Raw genomic sequence first — 6,789 nt, 5'->3', positions numbered from 1 at the left:
AGTCTGAATGCATATCATAGCATTTATACGTATCCTTTAAAATTATGCAAAGCATATTACAGAATGTTTTTGTATCGATACACTGGATATGCCATGCACATAGATCTCTTGGTTGGAGTGAAGCCATGTACTTTTGTTTTAATACTTTTGTTTGATGTGGTTTAATTACTCCTTATAAAAAGGCTGTGTTTCTGAGCACCATCTAGTGGACTGTAAAGTAGAAAATTGGAATTATGGTCAGGATCTCTCCTTTTTGGATCTTGATGCATTCGTAGGGCCAAGCAGTGCAACCTAGAGGGCTGGAGATACACTAGGGGCCCAAATGGCCCCAAACTATTGCCCTGAGAAAACTGGAAGAAGAAATCAAAACTAGCTTCTACTAAAGCTGGTTCAAGAAATAAGCTTTTAAGCTTGTTTGATTTAGCCTAGGCTTCCAGAAACAAAAGGTAGTATTACCTTGAGCAATTGCATAAGAAAATGGACATGTAATAATGGAGAGCAAATAATTCTTTAAAAAGTTTCTTCCCTGTTACTTTTCTTCTACCTGACATATACACAAATGAGATGGCAAGCATTTTTATGTTCACCAATGTGAAAAAGCCATTTTAAAATACTAAAATAATTAACTCCAATTCTTATAGCTGGCCAATTAGTGAGTTTATTTTTCATTTTTGTCAAAGTACATACTCTTGAGCCAGCTAATTCAGTTTTACAAGTACAAGCATTTCCTGGCTGAAAGCACAATTGATCCTTTTCAAAGAACTAGTAGAAACGAGTTTGTAAGATCCTTACTATAAAGATTCTTAGATCATGGGACTATAAAGCCTTTTCAAGATCCTTTTAATACATCCTCTTGGATACCATGTAGGATGTTATGTATAATGCTGGACAAAATAGGTTTTAGAAGAAAGTATAGATAAAAATAGCTAAAATCCATTCAGCATATGCATGTCAGCAAATCTATCCTGGTTGTCCAAAATTAGGAGTCTACTGCTTTAGAAGTATTGTTGGGAATTTTAAGTAAGTATCTTAAATTGCCTTCCAGACAGATATGTAACTTTAATATCAATGGCTAACCCACTGAATATTTCATGAAAGCTAGTATAATGTATTTTTAAGTACCCAAAATTTTACAGTATTAAGAACTAACTTTAGGGGTACCTGGTTGGGTCAGTTAAACGTCCGACTCTTGGTTTCAGCTCGGGTCATGATCTCGAGTTATGGGTGGTGGGATTGGCCCTGTGTCCAGCTCCGTGCTCAGGGCAGGGAGTCTGCTTGAGATTGCCCCTCTGCCTCTTCCCCCACTCACGCTCACACTCTGTCAAAAAAATAACTTTAAGCAACTCTTTTACTGAAAAATTTTCCTATACCTCGCTAACATTTTTCAGATCTTGCTTGCATATCCATTTTCAGCATGTGCTACTTTTTTTACTTAACCCTACTGATGTTCACTGGAGTAAAATAGTCCATATACAGACATGTCTGACTTGGAACAAGTTCTTTATTGTATGCAGAAAACTAACATAAAGTAGGAATGGATAAAATGATGAGCTTTGAGGAGGAGGCAGGAAAAACCTGCATTATATCCAAAACTCTGTCACAGGGAACCCGTTAATGTGTGTACAACTTAAACCAAACAAATCCTCTAAAAAAATATCCATGCTATTTCCATTTATCCCACTTGAATGCAAAATTATACATAGCTGGTAATCCTCAACATGTTTGTTAGTTGATCTAGAGATAGGAGGAACATATTTTCCATGCATAGAAGGCTTCAGAACATTTTCTGCTTGGCTACCAATCTGCCAGGCCAGTGATCAAAGTCCTAAGGTAACTGACAGTTCTTTGGGCTTAGAGTCACTCATTGACCCAGGAAAAAAGACCAACTTTGGATTCAGCCAATTTTGTTTAATATGCAAAATTGGATACTTTGTCAGCAAACGCCTTTTAGAAAAGCTATACCATAAACACATTTGGAAAGCACTTTATTAATTATAAAGAGAGATTTAGATAATAAATGCATAGAACTAAAAGAATTGTGTCTTTACAGAAACAACTACAAAGTGAACAGGGACATACAAAGTCCTCCATTATACAAATTGCTTTGGTGGAACTTTTCTTTATGGGCACAAAGCAGGTGGGATGGCTTTTAAGCAGACTGGTTGTGATGCCTGAGTGGCTCAGAGGTTGAGCATCTGCCTTTGGCTCAGGGCGTGATCCTGGGGTCTTGGGATCGAGTCCCACATCAGGTTCCCTAAGAGGAGCCTGCTTCTCTCTCTGCCTGTATCTCTACCTCTCTCTCTCTCTCTATCTCTCATGAATAAATGAAATCTTAAAAAAAAAAAAAAAAAAAAAGACTGGTTTTTATCAGGTGGACATTATACCAGAATCCCTTGGGATGACATAAATTTGCACATGGTCCTTTTCCAAGAAAGGAGTGCTAATCCACCACAGAACCACCTCCAGTTTAGAATGGACTGAAATGTCCTTGACTCCCAAAACCAGGATATATGAAGCAAGATAAACAGTGAAAATGTGCTTTAAAATATTCACTGTTTAATAAGCGACTTCATACTAGAAGTTCTTATCCTTGACTGTTGTTTCCGCAGAATCACTCAGGTCTCAGATTTACTAATAAAGTTTCAAAAATTCTAGCCTGAATTTTCTGTTGACCCCTGAGCCAACTACTGAAATAATGCAGATTTGTTTTTTTCAGTCACACTATCTATATAATAAAACAGTTGTTACGTTATGGTATCACTCGACAGAGAAGAATGGCGATTTGTCCTAGTCAAGCAACCAAGTAAAAACCTAGAGAAATCAGAGCCCTGGAGTCCTGATTGTTTGTCTTGTGCTCTTCTCATGACACCAAAATACAAATGTACCTACAAGTTTTGGAAAGTGTTAGCATGTTTGTTCTCAGAGTGGGATGAGGTGCTGGGGTAACAGTAAAAGGGCTAAGCACCCAGGAGATGTAAGCAATTACTAAAAGCTTTACAGTGGTAAAAAGATGAGACATCTATTTTAAAAAATAATTAAAATACTTGGAGCTCTAACAAACATATTACTGATAACTTTCCAGGAAGCTCTTCTTCAGTGTTCCACTTACTTTTTGGCACATTTAATAAGATATACCAGTGTGAACACATTTTTTAATATAGCCAGAGAATCGCCATAGACTGACACTTCTGTTTTTGCTCAGAGTCCTCAAAATAAAAAACAGGTAGCCAAGGCCACCTTATTCCTGCTTCCTTTTTCTCAAAATCACCAAATACAAACCACTGTTTTTCTTTTTCATACTTACAACCCAAAAGAAGAGATAAAGGGGAAGGCTGCCGCTTCTCAAGAGTTCAAATTCAGGAGAGCCAGAAAATCTCCATGAACTGTGTTGCAAAGTTGACCTTTCCTTAAATGTTCATTTTTTTAAATGAAACACACTGAAAACTTTTAGGATATTAGCATAATGTAGCCTACACTGTGAAACAGTTTGCTCCCAAGGCATTAATGTCCAGATGTTCTTCTCTATTGGAAAATGGGCCACACATCCACATTACAAAGTGGCATAATTTGCTCTTCTTGTAGCCATAGAGCTTGGTAGAAGTCAAATACCAAATATAGACACAATCTTATCATACGATCTCAAACAGTGACAAAATTTTTAACTCCCAGACCACTAAAATACCCTCCTCACTTCTCCTACTGTATGTTTTGCCCCAACATTCACTGTATTCATTGCTTAAAAGTTCACAGTTTATGAAATACAAATACAAAGCGGGAAAAGGTGAGGAAGATTAGTGTTAGATTTCAAAGTATCAGAATGGGGACACCTGGGTGGCTCAGCAGTTGAGCATCTGGCTTCGGCTCAGGGAGTGATCCTGGGGTCCTGGGATTGAGTCCCACATTGGGCTCCCCATGAGGAGCCTGCTTCTCCCTCTGCCTATGTCTCTGCCTCCCTCTCTGTGTCTATCATGAATAAATAAAATCTTAAAAAAAAAAGGTATCAGAATGAACTCATGATTAAAAAAAAAATGCATTTCCTGGCTCTGTCCCCTGAAAATGACTGGAAACAATGACACAGTAGTACCCAAATCTTGATTTCCAAATACCATTCCTCATGAAAAAAAACTAGAGCTCCAGAGCTCCTTGGAGAAACAGCCTGTCCCGCTGTGGTACAGGAAAGCTATATGATGAACCTACACTTTGCTATGGCAAAAAGCAAGAAAGTGCTCAAAGACTGGTAGGCACAGGTCAAAATGACACATGAATGAGCTTAAAAGTGCTTCTGCTGGCCAAATTTGGAACAATTACAGTAAATACAGTTTTTAAGAATTGATGAGCTTGCACTGATACTCAAAAACAGTAGATAGGACGGGGGGAAAAATGCTTCTTTGTAAGAGTGCCAGCTAAAAAATGTAGATGGAAGGCTAGACTTAGAAAAATCTCAGTTTGCAGCCAGCAATGTAATAAAACAGTAGACTCTGGCAAGGATTATCAGTGAATGTTAAAACCATGGAGTGAATAGGATACCAAAATGGTCTCCAATTATCTCCTCCCAGATTATTTGCTTAAGAGTTTTTTTTAAGATGTTATTTGACAGAAAACACAAGGCGCACAGGGATCATGACCTGAGCTGAAGGTGGACACCCGGCCAACTAAGCTACCCAGGTGCCCCAGAAAAAAATACTCTTAAAATGGGAAGGTCTGGCAAAGCAAGTGACCAAACTCATATTGGCAATGTGACAATTAACACTGTGTCTCCTGATATTATGTGACATGAATGAGATACACCACATACCATCAACAGACTCTTCTGCCAAAATATTTATCCTGAACCTACTCGTGAGAAACTAAGAAATACAGAATCTACAAGCTAACTGGCTTGCTTTCTTAAGTGTCAATTTCATAAAAAGGGAGGCTTGGGGTGCCTGGTTACACATCTGACTTGTGATTTCAGCTCAGGTCATGATCAGAGTCCTAGAATCGAGCCCCCCCAACCCCCCATCAGACTCTGCTCGCAGCATGGAGTCTGTATGAGTGTCTCTGTCCCTCCCCTTACACACGGACATGTGCACACACTCTCTCTCAAATCAGTAATAAAAATTAAAAATAAATTTAAAAAAAAGAAAGTAGGCTTGTTCCAGAATAAAGATACAGGACACATGTAGTCACAGATACAGGACAACCAAATGCCATGGGTTTGGATCTTGGATTTTAAGAAAGAAGAAAAGCTTTAAGGAACACTTGGGAAAAACTGCGACTCATGTTTATGTACTATAGATAATTCTATATCAATGTTAAATTCCTTAGGTGTGGTAACTGTATTATGACCAGGTAAGAAATTGCTTATGTTGCATGAGACGTGCTATAATAGTAATGGGTGAAGTATGGAGCCACTTCTTTCAAAAGGAAAGTGTCTAAAGAGAGAGATGTGGCAAAGTAACAAACCTTGAACACAGGAAAAGGATTTAAGATGATTTCCTTGTACTGTACTTTGAACTTTCCTATAAATTGGAAATTTTCAAAATAAAAAGTTGGAAATGAACAATCTTTTTCAGAAGAAATAGCTTACAGATACCTTGCAGATGATTAGGGGGGGCCTTAGCAAAGTGAAGCACCAGGCATTCAATTCTAACCATACAGAAAAAAAAAAAAAAAACAGGGACGCTTGGGTGGCTCAGCAGTTGAGCACCTGCCTTTGGCCCAGGGTGTGATCCTGGAGGCCTGGGATGGAGTCCCACATCAGGCTCCCTGTGTGGAGCCTGCTTCTCTCTCTGCCTCTGTGTGTCTCTCATGAATAAAAAAAATCTTATAAAAAAAAAAAGTGGTTCTGAGACAAAAGAATCAAGCTAAGATGGCAAAATTCCTAACCCTCCTCCTATTAATTGATTTGTGGGGACGCGTGAGTGGCTCAGCGGTTAAAGCATCTGCCTTCAGCTCAGGGTGTGATCCTAGAATCCTAAGATTGAGTCCCACATAGGGCTCCCTGCATGCAGCCTGCTTCTCCCTCTGCCTGTGTCTCTGCCTCTCTGTCTCATGAATAAATAAAATCTTTAAAAGTAATTCTTGATGTAGAAAGTGGTATAAAAGTGTTAATGGATTCTCATGTACCTTAATCCATTTTATCATAAGACTTAAAATAAAGATAAATGGCAAGCATATTCCCTTGCTTCTAAATTATAAGTCCAAGGGGGACAGAGGAATAGCAAAAAAATATATATGTAGTATTTTAAAAGTTAACACCAAAAAATAAAAATATATTGACTTATTTTGAAAAGTTGGCTGACTGATACAATTGATGTTTTCATCTAAATCTAATAAACATCTGAAATTAGGTATTTACAATTAGACTACAGCCTATATTGTTTCGAAATCTCCCAAATCGAAGAAAGCATCATCACCAATGTGTTGGTTCACCTTTTTACAAACAAACAAACAAACAAACAAAAAAAACTATCCCATCAAGACTTTTCTTTCTTGAGCTTATTTTCTAATGATAGACAAAGAAACTCTCGCTGTTAATTCCATGATCAATACATAAAACAGTCCCCTAAATATTCATCATTGTCTTAAAATTAGCTCTCAAAAATACGGTTCCATCTCAAATGCTGCTGATAGACTCTGTTGAACCAAATGGTACTGGAATTTTTTGTGTAGTCATTAAACTCAAAGACTCTTTTTACTCAAACGGTCATGAGTTTATTTCAGATTATGAAATCAGCCACCCTGTTCCCACCACTGTCCTCTGAAATCCCCCATAAATGCAGCAAAGTTAATGACTACACGGTGGGA

Source organism: Vulpes lagopus, chromosome 6 (genome assembly GCF_018345385.1).
Source record: "Vulpes lagopus strain Blue_001 chromosome 6, ASM1834538v1, whole genome shotgun sequence".
In the NCBI taxonomy this organism is placed as follows: domain Eukaryota; kingdom Metazoa; phylum Chordata; class Mammalia; order Carnivora; family Canidae; genus Vulpes; species Vulpes lagopus.
The sequence above is the reverse complement of the archived record's forward strand: the minus strand, read 5'-3'. Positions refer to the sequence as shown.